At 41.0% G+C, this 19572-nt stretch overlaps 1 long non-coding RNA gene across 9 annotated transcripts in view; it reads right to left on the bottom strand.

The window, feature by feature from the left end:
- LOC149455897 (uncharacterized) overlaps positions 1-19572 on the bottom strand; it is a 363195-nt gene that overhangs the window by 211661 nt on the left and 131962 nt on the right. For 8 of the 9 annotated variants that reach the window (XR_016314014.1, XR_016314016.1, XR_016314010.1 and 5 more), the window contains one exon: positions 13051-13171. The exons of the other annotated variant lie outside the window; for it this stretch is intronic. This is a non-coding gene — a long non-coding RNA (uncharacterized LOC149455897). The remainder of the gene's footprint in view (positions 1-13050; positions 13172-19572) is intronic. 9 annotated transcript variants of the gene reach the window in all.

Here is a 19572-nt window from a genome sequence, read left to right as displayed (position 1 = left end):
TAGTGCAGCGCCTGTTCTGGTGGCCTGATTGGGAGAAGGACTGCAAAGCTTATGTAAATTCCTGCCCCACATGTATATGTAACAAGGGCAACAGAAGCAAGACCTGGGGATTGAGGCCCCTACCAGTCCCTGTTCGACCTTGGGAAATTATCTCAATGGATTTCATTGTAGAACTGCCACCATCAGAGGGATGTTCGCCCATTTTTGTCGTAGGGATCGTTTTTCATAAATGGCCCATTTTATTGCCATGAAGGGAGTACATTCTGCAGCTGAGACTGCCCAAATCTTCATAAGAGAGGTGGTGAGGCTCCATGGTGTTCCAGGGAACATTGTCTCGGATCGAGAGGTACAATTCACTTCAAAATTCTGGAAAGCACTCTGTGAGAAGCTGAAAATGGGACTCTTTCTCTTCCACTTATCACCCTCAGACCAACGGGCAAACGGAAAGAACCAACCAGACCTTGGTACAATACATTCACTGTTTTACGTCATTTTCCCAAGATGACTGGGTATCAGTTTTATCCTTGGCCGAGTTTGTATATAACAATTCAAAACACTCGGCCACGAAACAGTCCCCCTTTTTCTCTAATTATGGATTTTATCCTGTGTTTCTATACAAAATAGTGCCTGAATCATCAATTCCAGCGGTCCAAAACACTTTTGAATTCCTTCAGCAAAACAACAAGGTGCTACAGGAGACAATCACAAAAGCTCAACTGGACAACAAAAGATTCTTTGACAGGAAAAAAAAGGGGGACCTGGTCCTGGAACCTGGTGAGGAAGTATGGTTGTCAACAGCCAATTTAAAATTGACTTATCCCTCAAAGAAGCTAGGTGCCAAGTTCGTGGGACCCTTCCCAGTAAAAAGAAAGATTAATGACGTAGCATACGAGCTTACATTACCGGAATCACTAAGGATTCACCCGGTATTCCACGTATCACTGCTCAAAACCTTTTCCTGGCCGGGGATTGGGGCCACCTGAGCCAGTGATCGTCAATGGTGAAGAGGAATATGAGGTAGAGACAATTATCGACTGTAGAAAGAGGAGGAACCAGCTCCAATATTTAATTAAATGGAAAGGATATGGACCTGAAGACAATTCATGGGAATCGGAATCCAACATCCACGCTAAAGACTTAATCTTGGCAATCAGACGCAGGCATCCAGAGAAAATGGCCCAGTTGGCATCCAGAGGCTGCCCTTGGGGGGGGGGGAGCTGTCAGGGATTGTACCCTCGCCGATGCACATCTATGCGCCTGTGCCGGATCCCTGTCAGCTGTGGCAATGCACATGGGAGCATGCGGTTACACACATGCGTACTGGCGTGCACATCATTGCAAGGCGGGCTATTTAAATCACCAACACACTTTAGCCTATGCCTTCTGGTCTACAATATCCTGTACTCCATAACCTGATTCTGTTGCCTATATCTGATCTGACCCTGACAAAGAAAGAACTCCGCTTGCACCGACCCAGCTTATCCCTGACTATCCGCTTACCTGCTCCCTTGTACCTGATCTGTCCGATTGATCCTGACTTGGCTTGTCTGACGCTGCTGCACCTACGTTCCTGTATCCGTATCTGGCCTATATCCTGGTTACCGCCATACCTACCTGCTGCTGAAACTACGTTCCTGCATCCGCACCTGGCCTGTATCCTGGTTGCCGCCATACTTACCTGCTGCTGCACCTACGTTCCTACATCCGCACCTGGCCTGTATCCTGATTGCCGCCATACCTGCTGTTGAAACTACATCCCTGCATCCGCACCTGGCCTGTATCCTGGTTGCTGCCATACTTACCTGCTGCACCTACGTTTCTGCATCCGCACCTGGCCTGTATCCTTGTTGCCGCCATACCTACCTGCTGCTGCACTTACACTCCTGCACCCGCACCTGGCCTGCACTCGGATCGTCCGAGTCATCACCTGCCTACAGTCATCTCAAGACCCACCAGGCACTCGTGCCACTCCTGGCTCGGTGCCCTCTGTCCCCACTATCAAGGGCCCCGAGTGGGAGTAGTAAGAGGACGCCATCCTCTCCACGTCAGGCTCCCCAACCAGGTACGTGACAGTTACCAAATAAACCTGGGTTTATATATAGAAAGGCATCGAATCTACGGACCAAGCTGGTTAAAAATATAATTTCCCCTCCAAGGAAAAATCCAATTAAGATGTTTGATCTCAAAGGGTTTTTCCCATGTAAAAAGTGTAATATTTGTAAAACAACAGGGATGAAAACTAGGAAAATAGAGAGCTTTATGTCACAGGTCACGACAAAAGAATTTAAGATTGATTAGTTCATAACATGCACTACCCCTTATGTGACCTATTTATTGGAAACTTCATGTAAACTTCAATATGTAGGCAGAACGACTAGGTCACTGTGTAAAAGACTCAGAGAACATGTCTCTAATATAAAGAAGGGGAAGAAGGACCATCATTTGTCCAGGCATTTTAGAGACGTCCACAAATGTGATCCAACACAATAACGATTTTGTGGAATAGATGAAGTGGAGGGACACTGGAGAGGAAGTAACAAAATTATAGAAATCTCTAGAAATGAAATGTTTTGGATTTTCCAACTGGACACTTTGAAACCTAAAGGTCTGGATGTTGATCTGGACCTTAATTGTTTTATTTCAGACACATAAATAGTTTTACTATATATTATATTAAATAGGGATTTAAGTCTAAATTTTCTAGTTGTCCACGTCCCATCTCCCATACCCAGCTCTGGGATATTAGCATACTGGTGGAGTGTAATGGTAATTACTATTTATATTCTAGACGGGCTTTAAGCTCAGTACAGAGATACCGTTTGCATGACGGGTTCTATTAGTTTCTAGTCTATTTTAGAATAGATATTTAGGGGATTAGGAGTAGTTGCCTTTCCACTGGATTAGAGGTATTTTAGATGAACGTTTGGTATTTTAATACATGGTAATTGGGTTTTATTATAACTGTGTCTAGGTGCCTTATTTCTATTTTTAAACTCATTCATTTTTAACCAAAATTGTATAGTTTTATATAGGGGTAAAATATTCCCATTTATTTGTCCACTAATAGATAGATTTACGAGGTATTATATGCTATGGGGATTATTTATAGGATTCATTTGCATATAGTGTTATGGATATTGTATATTAATAACAATTAATTAATTTATTCATATTTATTCATGAGATAGTCAGGAGATTTTTTTAAAATTGTGTATTTATTATTATTTATCTATTTATCCAATATTTATTTGAATAGTGGATGGATAGTGCATATACAATTTATACCACTAGATGGTGTTAGGTATAATATTATGCATTGCTGCTATTGTTATCGTATGCCCGGGTGTATATGTGTGCGGGTGTATATGTGCGGGTATAGAGTGTTATGCCAGTTATGTCCCCATGATATGTATATAGAGCATTATACATACTAGCATTTATATACTGGCCCATTTGAGTTGGTGGTTTTCATTTATTTTATCAGTGGGCTAATGCCCTATTTCAAGATGGCGCTATCGGTCTGTGTTAAGGGGAGGAGTGAGAGTATATAAGTGGCCGCCGGTCTGACGTACGCACCCTTTGTGAAGAAGTCGGAAGTGACGAAACACATCAAGGACTTGACATCGGACATAGACATAGACCGGAAGTTGCGGAGTGGCCATCTTGATTGAGGTTTATTCACTGATTGACGTTTTTTCTGAGGATTCATGTTCCCCACAATGGAAGATAATGCGTTTTACTACTGTTTTAATTGTAAGCATAACTTTAATAAACTAGACCCTTTTTCTAAGACTTACTACACTATAAGGATCTTGTTTTTTGACCCATGTCGTGATGCCATATGGAGATTGAACAGGGCAGGGATTATCAGATGAGGAGAGCCATTTATACTTGTGGAAGTGTTTAGTCCGGTAAGGTGCATGGTGTGTAAGGTGACGGGGAGTGGATTTACATTACACTAATGCTGTGAAATATAAGGGGAGCACTTTTTGGTATCCCAAAGAATATTGCACTATTATATGTTTTTTGTCGGAGGTAATACCGATGGGAGAAAAGGACGGCATGGAGCACCAGTTTTTGTGGATTATTATGAGATAGAAAGTCGTTTACAAGCTTTGATAGGGTAAGGGTGTTTAATACAGCCGCTTAGAAGTGGACACTGAGTGGCGTGACACTTTATTAGCACCGGGTGGTTATTATATTCCCTAATGTTTTGTGGGGTAATGCACTATGTAGAATTTTCTTTTTGAGGAACACATGGATATAAAGAATGCCTTCATGAAGGTGGACTAATTTTAGGAGCACAAATTCACATTGATTTGAGGATATCACACACATCGAGAGACTGTTATCTTAAATACTATCTCCACCATCAGGAGCTCTGGTGGAGACGGGTTGGTACTTAGACCCTGCACCTCGGGTAAGCCTGCATCATCCATTAGGATGACCTGCCAGTGTACTTATCCTGCTGGTCTGTGGGAACCTCTCTACTGCTATAGCTACTGGTCTTCGAGCCTGAACCCCAGGACATGACCTATTCACTGATCTACCTCCCCTCTACCCAGCAGCATCAACCATTCTGGTCCTGAGTTTCAGATGGGCACAAAAAGTCTGGAAAAAATAATGAGGGTGCATGGGGTTAAAAGGCATTCTTGGGGCATGTGGAAGAAATCCAGCAGAAGTGCTTGGGTATAACTTTAATTTTTTACACAATTTTTTCTAAGTCTGTTTTTCCCCATCACATAGGGGACATAAAGTCCCTCATGTGATGCATTTTTGGTGACTGACTCTTGATGTCTCACCTGCTCTGAAATGAAACTAATAGAGTGCAGTTCCCATACTAAGCTCGAAAGAGCAGGGCCCTCGAACCCCTCGTGTATCACATTGTATTGGTATTGTTCTGTCACATGTTCTGTCCCCCTTTGTAATGTACAGCGCTGAGCGAACTATTGGCGCTTTATAAATACTGTATAATAATAATAATAATAATACTGGCTGGGAAAAGGGACACCACCACTCAGAAGTATCTCTTATATGTCCCTTCTGAGTCATTAACGGGAAGGGGAGATCAGCAAATGGACATTCACAGATCTCCCTACCATCTACACGGTGGCATCTGCCATGCTCGTCCCAGGATAACCGGGATCAGGCATGGAGCCTGGAAATCTGGTGGAGGAGGAACCAAGATTGCCAGTGGGGGACACCAGAAGAGGAAGATTGGGTCCACTCTGTGCAATACCATTACACAGAGAAGGAAAGAATGACATGTTTGTTTGTTATTTTAATTAAAAAAAAAAAACAAAAAAAAAACAACAGAATTTACAACCGCTTTAACAGGTAAGGGAGAACTCCCTCCCTTTTACCAGCTATGCTGGGGCTAGGTTTGCTACTAAGCACAGTGCGGGGAAATACAAGTGTAACATGGTGCAAAAGGAACTTAGACTTTAGAGCAGTGGTTCTTAACCTTGTTGGAGGTACTGAACCCCACCAGTTTCATATGCGCATTCACCGAACCCTTCTTAATTGGAAAAATAAAATATGATTTTTAAAATTCAAAACATAGGTATATATTTATACATACAGTAGGTGCACAAAATGAACAAAACCGTTAAGAACAAAGAACAAAACCATTAAAACATGTTTTTCACACAAAAACAAAAACATAATAATGAATATTTACTGCACGAATCATATGAGTCGGGTGTGGGTCTTCACCTCCGCTGAACCCGCGAGACTGACTCACCGAACCCCTGGGGTTCGATCGAACCCAGGTTAAGAACCACTGCTTTAGAGGGTTAGTTCACCTTTCCCTAAAATCTGCCATGGCATTTTAAGTGCCTTGCAAAGAAGAGAAAGGAGTGTGATTGGCCGGCTATAAGGGGAGGAGGAGGCCTCATTTTTTTTTAAGCATCTTGCAAAAAAACAGAAAGGAGCATGATTGGTTGGCTATAAGGGGAGGAGGAGGCCGCAATTTTATTTTTTTTAAGCATCTTGCAAAAAAGAGAAAGAAGCGTGATTGGCTGGCTATAAGGGGAGGAGACCGAATTGTTTTTTTTTTTAAGCATCTTGCAAAAAAGAGATTGATTGGATGGCTATAAGGGAAGGAGAAGGCCTGATTTTTTTTTTCTAAAACAGATCTGGCAAAAAAAAAAAAAGAAAAAGATTACCAGACTTTCAGTGATGGGGAAGGCCAGATTTTTATTTTTGTCATTTAGGGTTTGTTCACACCATGTTCATTTAGCTGCATTTTAAGGAGTGTGATTGGCCGGCTATAAAAGGAGGAGGAGGCCAGATTTTCTTTTTTTCTTTAAGCATCTTGCAAAAAAGAGAAAGGAGCATGCTTGGCAGGCTATAAGGGGAGGAGGAGGCTGCTGGATTTTACTTTTAAAAACATCTTGCAAAAAAGAGAGCTTGACTGGTTGGCTATAAGGGGAGGAGGAGTCAGGATTTTTTTTTTAAACAGGTCTGGCAAAAAAAGAAGAAAATGAAAAAAGGAATGTGACTAGCAGACTTTCAGTGATGAAGAAGGCCAGATTTTTATTTTTGTCATTTAGGGCTTGTTCACACCATGTTTATTTAGCTGCATTTTACTTCATGCCATCATACATGTGTGGAGGTGTACAGTAAAATGCAACTCAACAGACATGTTATGAACAAGCCTTTATTTAGAATTACTGCACCGGATGGTGCTAACGTGAGACCCCTTCGGTATAATTTAATAACCACCCAGCCCAGAGAATGAGTATATGCAACTTTCTGAAAGCGGAACTAAGCTTCCATTGCCATAATCAGTGAGCAGGCAGGCTTTTTATTGCTAAAGAGACATGCAGTGTTTTTGCAGTAAAATACAGCTACCTGCCTGCCCGCTGTCTTCTCTGGCTATGTAAACTGAGCTGCACATGCGTATGGTCACTGTGTGCTGGGATGATGGCCTTCTGAGCATGTGCAGAAATGACTTCATCCTGCACCAGCCAACGAAGATGGCTGATAACTAACACTGCCAGGGGAATCATATGGTCGTGTGTGAAGATATGCGCATGTGTATAATACAACTCTCAAAAACAAGAACTGGACGTGCCCAACTCATGCACATGCGTAAGCACATTAGCATGGTCATTACACTCACGCACATGAGCATGAGTAAGCATGGGTGTTTGGCACCCACTTGCCTATTTAAAGCTGCTGTAGAAACCAGAGGATTGCTGAGTGGTCGTCAGCTCCTACTGCCTGTGACCTGATTCTGTGCTCACTCCTGTGTTTGGCCCGATCTGTTTGACTCCGCTTGTTCCTGATACTCTGTTGACTCCGGCTTGTGACCTGACTCTGCCTCCTGCCAGCTGTTCCCATACCTTCTCTGCTAAACTTTACTTTCCCTGGCCTGGCTCGGAGTACGCTCTGGTTCTCGATTCTGTACCTCGGCTACCTGGCTACTACCGACTTCTGCCCACCTGAGATCCTGCATCCACCTGCTCACCAGCTTGACTACTGCCTGCTCTTCTGCACCTGCTACAGCGCCTTCTGTATCTGTAAGTTCACCAGTCTGCCTGCTGTCCGGCATCTCTTCCAGCCAGGATCTCCAGCAAGGCACCCATGCCCCTCCATGCCCTGTTATCACCTGTCATCAACTCCAGGTGAAACAGGACAGGAGGTGTAAGGGAAAGCCCTCTCGTCAGCTTGGCCTCGACCAGGTATGTGACAGTCACCTAGGAGGACATGCCATTGAGAGACAAGACCATTGAAGGAACAGTAAGGTTAGCTCCATTTTAAGTGTGAAAACAGGAAAATGTTTCTTAAAAAAAAAACACTGCTTTAATAGTGATTTTTATTCTAGGGTCTCATATTCTATCATGTTTAGGGTTTTTTTTTTTTTTAGAAAATAATAAAGATATATATCTTCTATAGCTCTTGTCAGGTGATTCATTTAGTTATTTAAGCCTAATTATACACTCAACAGCCACTTTATTAGGTAAACCTGTTCAATTGCTTGGTAACAGAAATTGCTAATCAGCCAATCACATGGCAGAAACTCAATACATTTAGGCATCTAGACATGGTCAAGACGACTTGCTGAAGTTCAAACCGAGCATCAGAATGGAGTAGAAAAGGGATTTAAGTGACTTGAACATGGCATGGTTGTTGGTGCCAGATGGGCTGGTCTGAGTATTTCAGAAACTGCTGACATACTGGGATTTTCAGGCACAACAATCTCTAGGATTTACAGAGAATGGTCTGAAAAAGTGAAAATATCTAGTAAGCGGCAGTTGTGTGAGCGAAAATACCTTGATGATGTCAGAGGAGTATGGGCAGACTGGTTGCTGAGACATTCAAATGGTAGGGTTAGAATTTGGCGTAAAAAACATGAAAGCATGAATCCATCCTGCCTTGTATCTATGGTTCAGGCGGGTGGTGGTGGTATAATACACACACACATCAATTCAGGGAAGTCAAACCTCTTGCTCTATATGTTGAATTTATTCCAGGTAACAACTGCACAACAATGGTTGAGCTTACCTGCACCTGGTGAAGAGTGGGGACACTTGAAAAGCTTGTGCAACTGTTAAACCTGAAATGAATTAAACATATTGATTGAGACATTTTGGAATGCAACGACTTTCCTGGATTGATAGGTCTATGTGACAGTTTGGAGCCTGTCAGTTACCGGCTATATTTATATAGACTGTATCTCTAATCTTACAAATGTATCGGGCTACATTGGATCCAGTCAAGCTCTGTATATATATATCCAAGGGCCAATTATACATGACAGAAGCAGAGCACACTGGAGAGTGCAGATAAAACCACTTTAATACAGAAAACATTTACATTGTACCTGCATACAAGTGAGTTGATCAGTGCCTATCACCACAATCAGCTCATCCAAAGGTGTACCATATTCCAGATGTAAATTTAGTTTCATTGAGAAGTTGACTATGGAGACTTTTCCCCAATTGTTTGGGATTTTTACAGCCAATATGTAAAAAAAACAATTTTGTGTAGTTTCACAATAAATAAAACAATACTTATAAAATGCAGTCATGGCCAAAAATACTAGCACCCCTACATTTCTGTCAGACAATGCACCACTTTGCCCCAGAAAATTGTTGCAATTATAAATGTTTAAGCATTCTCATGTTTATTTCTTTTGTTTGTATTGATACGAGACAAAAAAATGGAGGAACAAAAAGCCAAATCTGACATATTCCATGCAAAATGCCAAAAATGGACTGGACAAAATTATTTCGACCCACCATAGTACATAAGGAAAACTTGAAATGTACAATTTGTCATGCAAGACCCCAAGCGTTTCAGAGTCATAATGCTCCTTCTTCAGGGATATTTCTGCATGAAGGATAGTTTAATCTATGGAACTGAAATTGCAATTTTTGAATAAATACACTATCAATATACAGATATATGTAAGTATGCAATACTCACACTAGAGTGAATATAAGGTTGAAACATCAGCCGTAGCATAAAAACAAACCACATGACCATCACTTCCCCACTTGTGTCCCCTTAGGGTCCCAGCTTCCTGTGGCTCATCAAACAGTCTGTCTAAGTGATAGGTACGTAAGGGAGGCTGCATTAATGTCAGTCAATACAATCAAAAAAAGATGTAAAAAGGAAGTAACTGCCAAACACCCACCAATTGCTCTTTATGATAGATGTCTGCACAGATAAGGGCCAAAAGCATCCATCTAAGATGACAGTTAGTATTGGATGTTGGAACAGAAGACAGTTTTCTACAAGAGAAACAAAATGTATATATATATATATATATATATATATATATATATATATATATCAAAAGATTCCTTTAGAAGTATATTAAAGTAGAGACATATATTTCAGTGGGGGGCATTACACAGAGGCTCCCAAGTCACAAAAACAAACATATCCACCAAGTCAATATACTCACCAAAATGTAATCGATCTTATTTGTTTTGGTGTTTTGGGTGCCTCTGTTTAATGCCCCCCACTGAAATATATGCCTCTACTTTAATATACTTTCAAAAGAAAAAAAAAAAAAAAAAAATATATATATATATATATATATATATGTATATATATGTGTATATTCTTGTAGAGAATTTTCTTCTGTTCCACTATCCCAATACTATTTATCATCTTATATGGATGCTTTTGCACTTATCTGTGCATACATCTATCATAAACAGCAGTTGGTGGGTGTTTCGCAGTCATATGATATTAATGCAGCCTTCCTTATGTACCTGTCACTTAGGCGGCCCCAGTGACTGTTTTTAACTCTTCACTCACTATAGTGTGAGTATTGCATTCTTATGTGGATACATTGATTTTAATGCATCGTGTACATATATATTGATATTCTATATATTATAAAATTGCAATTTCAGTTTCATAGATTACATCACTGTTTATGCAGAAATACCCCAAAGAAGGAGTTTTATGACTCTGAAACACTCAGGATCTCGTATGACAAATTCTACATTTCAAGTTTTCCCTATGTACTATAATTGATGGTGTATTTGTATCTATATGAAATAACAACAGCAGAGAGACATATTTTATAAGTTTAGTTTTATTTATTGTGAAACTACTAAAATTGGTTGTATTTTTTATATATTTGAGTATTTGCTCTGGTCACAGTGTGTTAAAAATCGTAATAAAATAAATAAGAAAAAAAAAGATGAAAACTGAATTAATGAAAAACAATTTTTTTTGTACTGTCACCAGTTTTCCTGATCACCACCACACCAGTTATATGATGATGCTGTACTGTCCTGATTCTTCATTTTTAAAAATATCAGGACAAAAAAATTACAACTTCAAAAAACTCGCCATGCCTCTTACTAAATACCTTGAACTGTCTACTTTCCAAAAAGGGGTCATTTGGGGGATATTTGTACTGTCCTGGCATGTTAGGGCCTTAAGAATGAGGCAGGCTATTAGTACATCAGGAATTATTGATTTTCAGATACAGTGCCTTAAAAAAGTATTCATACCCCTTGAAATTGTCCACATTTTGTCATGTTACAACCAAAAACGTAAATGTATTTTATCAGGGTTTTATGTAATAGATCAACACAAAGTGGCACATAATTGTGAAGTGGAAGGAAAATGAGAAATGGTTTTCAAATTTTTTTACAAATAAATATGTGAAAAGTGTGCCGTGCATTTATATTCAGCCCCCCGGAATCAATACTTTGTAGAACCACCTTTCGCTGCAATTACAGCTGCAAGTCTTTTTGGGGATGTCTCTACCAGGTTTGCATATCTAGAGAGTGAAATTTTTGCCCATTCTTCTGTGCAAAATAGCTCAAGCTCTGTCAGATTGTATGGAGAGTGTCTGTGAACATCAATTTTCAAGTCTTTCCACAGATTCTCAATTGGATTTAGGTCTGGACTTTGACTGGGCCATTCTAACACATGAATATGCTTTGGTCTAAACCATTCCATTGTAGCTCTGACTGTATGTTTAGAGTCGTTGTCCTGCTGGAAGGTGACCCTGCACCCCAGACTCAAGTCTTTTGAAGACTCTAACAGGTTTTCTTTTAAGATTGCCCTGTATTTGGCTCCATCCATCTTTCCTTCAACTCTGACCAGCTTCCCTGTTTTTGCTGAAGAAAAGCATCCCCACAACATGATGCTGCCACCACCATGTTTCACGGTGGGGATGGTGTGTTCAGGGTGATGTGATGTGCAATGGTAGTTTTCTACCACACATAGCGTTTTGCTTTTAGGCCAAAAAGTTCAATTTTGATCTCATCTGACCAGAGCAATTTCTTCGACGTGTTTGCAAACTGGACTTCTTATGGCTTTCTTTCAACAATGGCTTTCTTCTTGCCACTCTTTCATAAAGGCCAGATTTGTGGAGTGCATGACTATTAGTTGTCCTGTGGACAGATTCTCCTCTTGGTTGCTTTTCTGATTAATGCTCTCCTTGCCCGGCCTGTCAGTTTACGTGGACGGCCATGTCTCGGTAGGTGTGCAGTTGTTCCATACTCTCCATTTTCAGATGATGGATTGAACAGTGCTCCATGAGATGTTCAAAGCTTGGGATGCTTTTTTATAACCTAACCCTGCATTACACCTCTCCACAACTTCATCCCTGACCTGTCTGGTGTGTTCCTTCGCCTTCATGATGCTGTTTGTTCACTAATGTTCTCTAACAAACCTCTGAGGGCTTCACAAAACAGCTGTATTTATACTGAGATTAAATTACACATAGATGGACTGATTAGATGATTTCTTAAGGTAGTTAGTCCCACTAGATCTTACTTAGGGGTATCAGAGTAAAGAGTCTGAATACTAATGCACACCACACTTTTCAGATATTTATTTGTAAAAATTTTGAAAACCATTTATCATTCCTTCCACTTCACAATTATTTGCCACTTTGTGTTGGTCTATCACATAAAATCCCAATAAAATACATTTATGTTTTTGGTTGTAACATGACAAAATGTGGACAATTTCAAGGGGTATGAATACTTTTTCAAGGAACTGTATATACGATAGTTTGTGGTTTCTATAACTTTCCTACAGACTAAATAATAAACACTGATTCGAGTTATTTTCAACAAAGAAATGTAGCAGAAAATATTTTGGCCTAAATTTGATGAAATTTGATTTTTTAAAAATTTTTACTGGACATGTTTAATAGCAAAAAGTCAAAAATATTGTTTTTTTTTCAAAATTGTCGATCAAAAATGCACAGGCGATCAAATACCACTGAAAGAAAGCTCAATTTGTGGGGAACAAAAGGACATAAATTTCATTTGGGTGCAGCGTTGTGTGACTGTGCAATTGTCAGTTAAAGTAACGCAGCGCCGCAACACAAAAAATTGCCTGGTCAGGATGAAGGGGGGATCCTCAGGAGGGCAAGTGGTTAAAGTCAAGATCTTTCCTGAACCTGGACCAGCTGAGTGATGTCAGCTGACGGGGTTTCAGAAAATGGGTCATAGGAGTGCTGAACGAACTGCACTACTGTGATTCCCAGGAGAAGTAGAGCCAAACGAGCTTTACTCCTTTAATAAACCCTTAAAAAGAAAAAAATATGACACTCACCTCAGTGACAATGTAGACCAAATAAGGGAGAGCTTTGTTCATTTTGCGTTCTGTCTCTTTCCATTTTCTCCTTCACTGATTCTACCTCAAGTGCGACTCACAAATCCTTGCTCTTCATCATCTGAAATGCAATCAAATAATTCATTACTTGGATAACTTAGTAAAACATGTCATCTGTACAACAGAAGACCCCATTTCTGTGTGGAAGAGGGATAAAAATAAAATTAAATCTGCAGCCTATTGGTTCCTTTCCCCTGCATTAGTGGCCAAAGTAGTGAAAGTTACCCCGCTGCATTGGGGATCACCTACCTGATTACAAGACTTTATTTACATAGTTACATTGTTAGTCTGGCTGAAAAAAGACAAAAGTCCATCCAGTTAACCATTAAAAAAAAAGTTAAAATCCTATACCCACAGTTGATCCAGAGGAAAGCAAAAAACTCAGCAAAGCATGATCGAATTTTGCTCCTGCAGGGAAAAAAGTTGCTTCCTGATCCCCCGAGAGGCAATCGGATATTCCCTGGATCAACTTTACCTATAACTGTTAGTATCCAGTTATATTCTGTGTATCTAGGAAAGAATCCAGGCTTTTTTTTAAAGAAATCCACCGAGCTGGCCAGAACCAACTCTTGAGGGAGTCTATTCCACCTTTTCACAGCTCTCACTGTGAAGAAACTTTTCTGTGTTTGGAGATTAAATTTCTTTTCCTCCAGACATAAAGAGTTCCTCCTTGTCCTCTGTGATGACCTCAGGGGGAATAGCTCTACACCCAGTTCACTATATGAACCACTGATGTATTTATACATGTTGATCATATCGCCCCTAATCTCCTCTTCTCTAGAGAGAATAAATTCAGTTCCTCTAATATTTCCTCATAGCTGAGCTCCCCCATGCCTTTTATCAGTTTAGTTGCCCTTCTCTGTACTTTCTTCAGTTCCCCAATGTTCTTTTTGTGAATTGGTGCCCAAAATTGAACTGCATATTCCAGATGAGGTCTTACTAATGATGTGTACAGGGGTAATATGATATCTCTCTCTGGAGCCTATACCTCTTTTAATACAAGCGAGGATTTGGTCGCTTTAGAAACCGCAGCTTGGCATTGCATCCATTATTAAGCTTGTGATCTACCAGAACTCCCAGAACCTTCTCCACCATTGATTCCCACAGTTGTACCGCCCCCTAGTATGTATGATGCATGCATATTCTTAGTCCCCAAGTGCTAACCTACATTTATCAACATTAAACCTCATTTGCCACATAGCTGCTCAATTAAACAGTGCATTGAGGTCAGCTTGTAAATTGGAGACATCCTGTAAGGACGTTATTCCTCTGCACAGCTTGGTGTCATCTGCAAAGACTGAAATGGTATTTTTAATCCCAGACCCTATATTGTTTATAATTATATTAAAAAGTAAGGGTCCCATCACTGAACCTTGGGGTACACCACTAACAAAGCTAGACCATTCAGAGTATCTCTCCCTTTCTACTGGCGCATTCCCCTTCTCCCTAAAGCACGCACACATCACTCCCATACTCAAAAAACCCTCCCTGGACCCCACTGACCTGAACAACCTTAGACCCATCTCCCTGCTGCCATTCACATCCAAGCTCCTTGAGCGCTTAGTCTACAATCGCCTAAGCGCCCACCTCACTGACAACAACCTCCTTGATCCACTACAGTCTGGCTTCCGTCCCATACACTCCACCGAAACCGCCCTACTCAAAATCACTAATGACCTGCTAACCGCCAAAGCTAATGGCCACTACTCAGTCCTCTTACTCCTTGACCTTTCCGCGGCCTTCGACACAGTTGACCACCCCCTCCTCCTTGATAAACTACACTCCCTCGGCATCAGAGACTCCACTCTCTCCTGGCTCTCCTCCTATCTCTCCCAATGCTCCTTCAGCATTACCTATAACGCTACCACCTCCCCCTCTCTCCCCCTCTCTGTTGGGGTCCCCCAAGGCTCTGTCCTCGGGCCCCTTCTCTTCTCCATCTACACCTCCTTCCTCGGCAAACTGATACACTCCCATGGCTTTAACTATCACCTCTACGCCGATGACATGCAAACTTACCTCTCCACCCCTCAACTCACCCCTTCAGTCTCCACCCGTATCACCCACCTGCTGAATGACATATCAGACTGGATGTCGCTGCACTTCCTCATACAGAACCTTTCCAAAACCGAGCTCCTAATTTTCCCCCCAGCCCGCGCCCCCCCCCACCCTCTCCATAACGACCAACAATGCCACCATCAGTCCCACCCCGCAAGCCAAAGTCCTAGGTGTCACTCTAGATTCAAACCTGTCCTTCCAACCCCATGTCCAATCATTAGCAAGCTCATGCAGGCTCCACCTCCGCAACATCTCCAAAATACATACGTTCCTAACCCCAGACACTACTAAACAACTCGTTTACTCCCTTATTATCTCACGTCTGGACTACTGCAACTCCCTCCTCACCGGCCTACCTCATCACAGACTATCCCTGCTTCAGTCTATCCTGAACTCAGCAGACAGACTCATCCACCTTACCAACCGCTCCTCTTCTGCTACCCCCCTCTGTCATTCTCTCCATTGGCTCCCGATAGCCCAACGCATCAAATTCAAACTACTAACACTGACATACAAAGCCATTCACAGCGCTGCCCCAAACTACCTCACCGACTTGATACCCAAATACCACCCAACCCGTAATCTTTGCTCCTCACAAGACCTCCTACTTTCTAGCTCCCTGGTCTCCACCTCCCACGCCCAACTGCAGGACTCCCCTATCCTCTGGAACTCACTACCCCAATCCATCAGACTGTCACCTTCCCTCCTCACCTTTAGGCGCACCCTGAAAACCCATCTCCTCAGGGAAGCCTACCCCACTCTCACCTAACTGCCGATCTCCTCCACTCCTCCTACCACTCCATCCCCCACAGCCACTTCCTCCTGTGCCACTATCCCCTCCCTCCTAGATTGCAAGCTCGAAAGAGCAGGGCCCTCGAACCCCTCGTGTATTGTTTGTTGCTGTATTGTCTCATGTTCTGTCCCCCACTATAATGTACAGCGCTGAGCAAACCTTTTTGGCGCTATATAAATACTGTATAATAATAATAATAATAATAATTAACAGCTACTCTCTGAATACGATCTTTTAGCCAGTTTTCTATCCATTTAGATACAGATTTTTCCAAGCCTGTAGACTTTACCTTACACATTAGCCATATTATTATTATATTATTATACAGGATTTATATAGCGCCAACAGTTTGCTCAGCGCTTTACAATATAACGGGAGACAATACAGTAACAATACAGTTCAATACAAGAGCGATTTTAGGGCCCTGCTCCTTGGAGCTTACAATCTAGGAGGGAGGGGCTAGTGGTGCAAAAGGTAGTAACTGTGGGGGATGGACTGGTTGGAAGAGTAGAAGATTCCAGTATTAGCTGAGGGCAGGATAGGCTTCCCTGAAGAGATAGGTTTTCAGAGCTCGCCTAAAAGTGAGCAGAGAAGGTGATAGTCTGATAAATTGGGGTAGAGAGTTCCAGAGGATGGGGAAAGCTCTGGAGAAGTCCTGGAGACGAGCATGGGAGGAGGAGACAAGGGAGCTAGAGAGTAGGAGGTCTTGTGAGGAGCGGAGAGTACAGTTTGGGTGATATTTAGAGACAAGATTGGTGATGTAATTTGGGGCAGAGTTATAAATGGCTTTATACGTTATTGTTAGTGCTTTGAATTTTATTTGTTGGGCAACTGGAAGGCAGTGGAGGGATAGGCAGTGTAGTGCCTTTTGAAGTTATTTATCAAAAACATAACTTTATTTCAACAGCCAACCAGCCTAGCCATCTGTTAAGGGTTAACTCTTTTTGGTCGAAATTCGAAGGACCCTCTAATGAAGTTACATGCAGACAATGGGTGGAAGGAGCTCTTTCCAGAGACAATAGACTGTTTGACTATCTACAGGTGGCCCAAGATAGACAATCCTGAGAAGTTTAAGTTGGCGACTATGAGACTAGTTAAAATGTATATTCTCAACAAATGCTATTTATCCATTGGGGTTGGGGAAAGTGCATCTACAAAAGTTAATCAGACAGTCAAATAAGACGTTGGACCTCTAAACATTGAGTCACCACACCGACAGTTAACAATATATGAGACCATACTTGCAAGTCTGAGAAGAGTAAACAATGCCTTGAAAAGAGTGATGAGTCAACAGTCTTTTCAAACTGTTTTTTTTCAAACTACAAGGACAACTGGTTGTTGCCCTATTATCTTTACAATGGACGTAAACATCAGTATTGTGTCATTCTTAAGACTAAAAGTTAAAGCTTGGAACTTATATTTTACCCACAAAGACATTAACAAAAAGAGACATTATTCCTACTCTTTCTGAAACAAAAATACATTCAGCAATGGGGATTGTATATCACTAAATTGAGTATGAAATGATGAAAAGTAAGATATATTGTGAATTAGTATCAGTTGTATGTTTTATCAGAAAACAAATGCTTTCACACAAGTTTGTATCTCAGGGAAATGAATAACTGAATACACATATATCTTCTATAGTTCCTATCCAGGACATTATAGGTATAATCAAATATATATATCTGGATGAGACGTATATTTAATACCTGAAATCACCTTGAATTCCACCCGAGGTGTGAGTCATCATCAATACTCAAATTGTTCTATGGTACCTGACTGTCACCTCGCGGACAGGTGAGAGATAGCTTAGGTACATACACTTCTCGACCGGCCAATCAAAAGCCTGTTGGGAGGGTCTTTTAGAACAATAGTTTAGATGGTATAAAAAGCCATGCACCTGATTTAGAAAAAAAACCTGAAAAAAAAACCTCACTAAAAAAAAAGACTGACTGAAAGACTCACTGAAAAATCTCACTGGAGCCAAAGAAAAACAAGCTGAAGAAATCAGACGAGGCTGAAATCCATCCCTGCTGAATAACCACTCTTTCATCCTTTCAAACTTTTAAAAACTTTTTACTAAACTTCTACACTCTCTAAATTTCTCCCATCCTACATTTTCCAACACTGCCTATCTATCACTTGCCCTGTGGCCATTATTCTGAAGGCGTTTCCATTGCCAGCTGAATCCACTGGGAAGGTGTCATAGTCCAAGTTCTGGGTGTGGTGAGACTGTCTATATTTAATATTGTATTGCATATTTCCTATGTGTTTAGAGTGATAAGAATTACCTTAGAGTGATAACAACTGCAGTGGGTATTCACATATATATAAAGAGATCCTGTATTACTGTTAGATATTGTTGGTGTCATATTGCAAATTTACATATTTCATAAATTATTAAATATTAGTAGTTAGAGTATAATTTATCAGGGAATATCTTCTCCCATTCCTATGGCCACGTTATGAGAGAAAATAACCTCTGAGATACTCTAAATTATCAGTTATTATTAAATTTAATTTTTAATCATTATCATCTAGAAAAATTGTTATCTTGTTTATCATTATTTAGAAATATTGTATTGTGTATGATATTGGTATAGTATATCTTTGATCGTGTGTACCAGTATTCATTCATCACCAGTCTTTTGCGTTTTGTGTTAATATATATATAATTTTTGTACATAAATAAATTTATATATTTATCTATTATAAGGCAAATTTTGTGTGTATGGTACGAAATCACACTGGCTAAAAGAATTCAAGGTATAATAATAAGTGGTGATCAAATTATCAAGGTGTCCAAATTATTGGTTCACTAAATATTTGCCGTATTTTAACGGCTGGAGGCACTGTAACATTTCATCTAAGGGAAATGGACACCGCCCTTCATAAATAGAATAAATCCTTACATAAACCACCACAGCAGATAGGGGTGGCAGATACAGAATGGTTAGTTAGGTGGATGAGTCTGGCATCAGCATTCATGATAGACTGAAGAGGGGATAGCCTGCGAAGAGGTCGGCCAATGAGGAGGGAGTTACAATAGTCAAGGAGAGATATAACAAGGGAGTGAATAAGTTGCTTAGTAGTTTCCGAGGTTAGGAATGGTCGTATCTTGGAGATGTTGCGGAGGTGAAGTCTACATGATTTGGACAGCGATTGGATTTGGGGCTGAAAGGACAGATGGGAGTCTAGGATTACACCTAGTACCCTGGCATGAGGGGAGGAACTGATGACTGTGTTATTGATCTTGATGGAGAAGTCAGGGGAGGGGGCACGGGCTGGGGGGAATACTAAGAGCTCAGTTTTGGAAAGATTGAGTTTGAGGATGTGGAGTGACATCCATGCCGATATGTCACTTAGTAGGTTAGTAATGCGAGTGGAGACTGAAGGGGTGAGGTGAGGAGTAGAAAGATAGATTTGTGTGTCATCAGCATAGAGATGGTACTTAAAGTCATGGGAGTTTATCAAGTGACCAAGGGAGGAGGTGTAGATGGAAAAGAGAAGAGGTCCAAGGACAGAACCTTGAGGGACCCCTACAGAAAGAGGGAGTGAAGAGGAGGAGGCAGCGTTATAGGTAACACTGAAGGAGCCCTGCGATAGGTAGG

The sequence above is a fragment of the Staurois parvus genome, unplaced genomic scaffold (genome assembly GCF_062004578.1).
Source record: "Staurois parvus isolate SC_StPar_1 unplaced genomic scaffold, SC_StPar_1.0 ptg000385l, whole genome shotgun sequence".
In the NCBI taxonomy this organism is placed as follows: Eukaryota; Metazoa; Chordata; class Amphibia; order Anura; family Ranidae; genus Staurois; species Staurois parvus.
The sequence above is the reverse complement of the archived record's forward strand: the minus strand, read 5'-3'. Positions and strand labels throughout refer to the sequence as shown.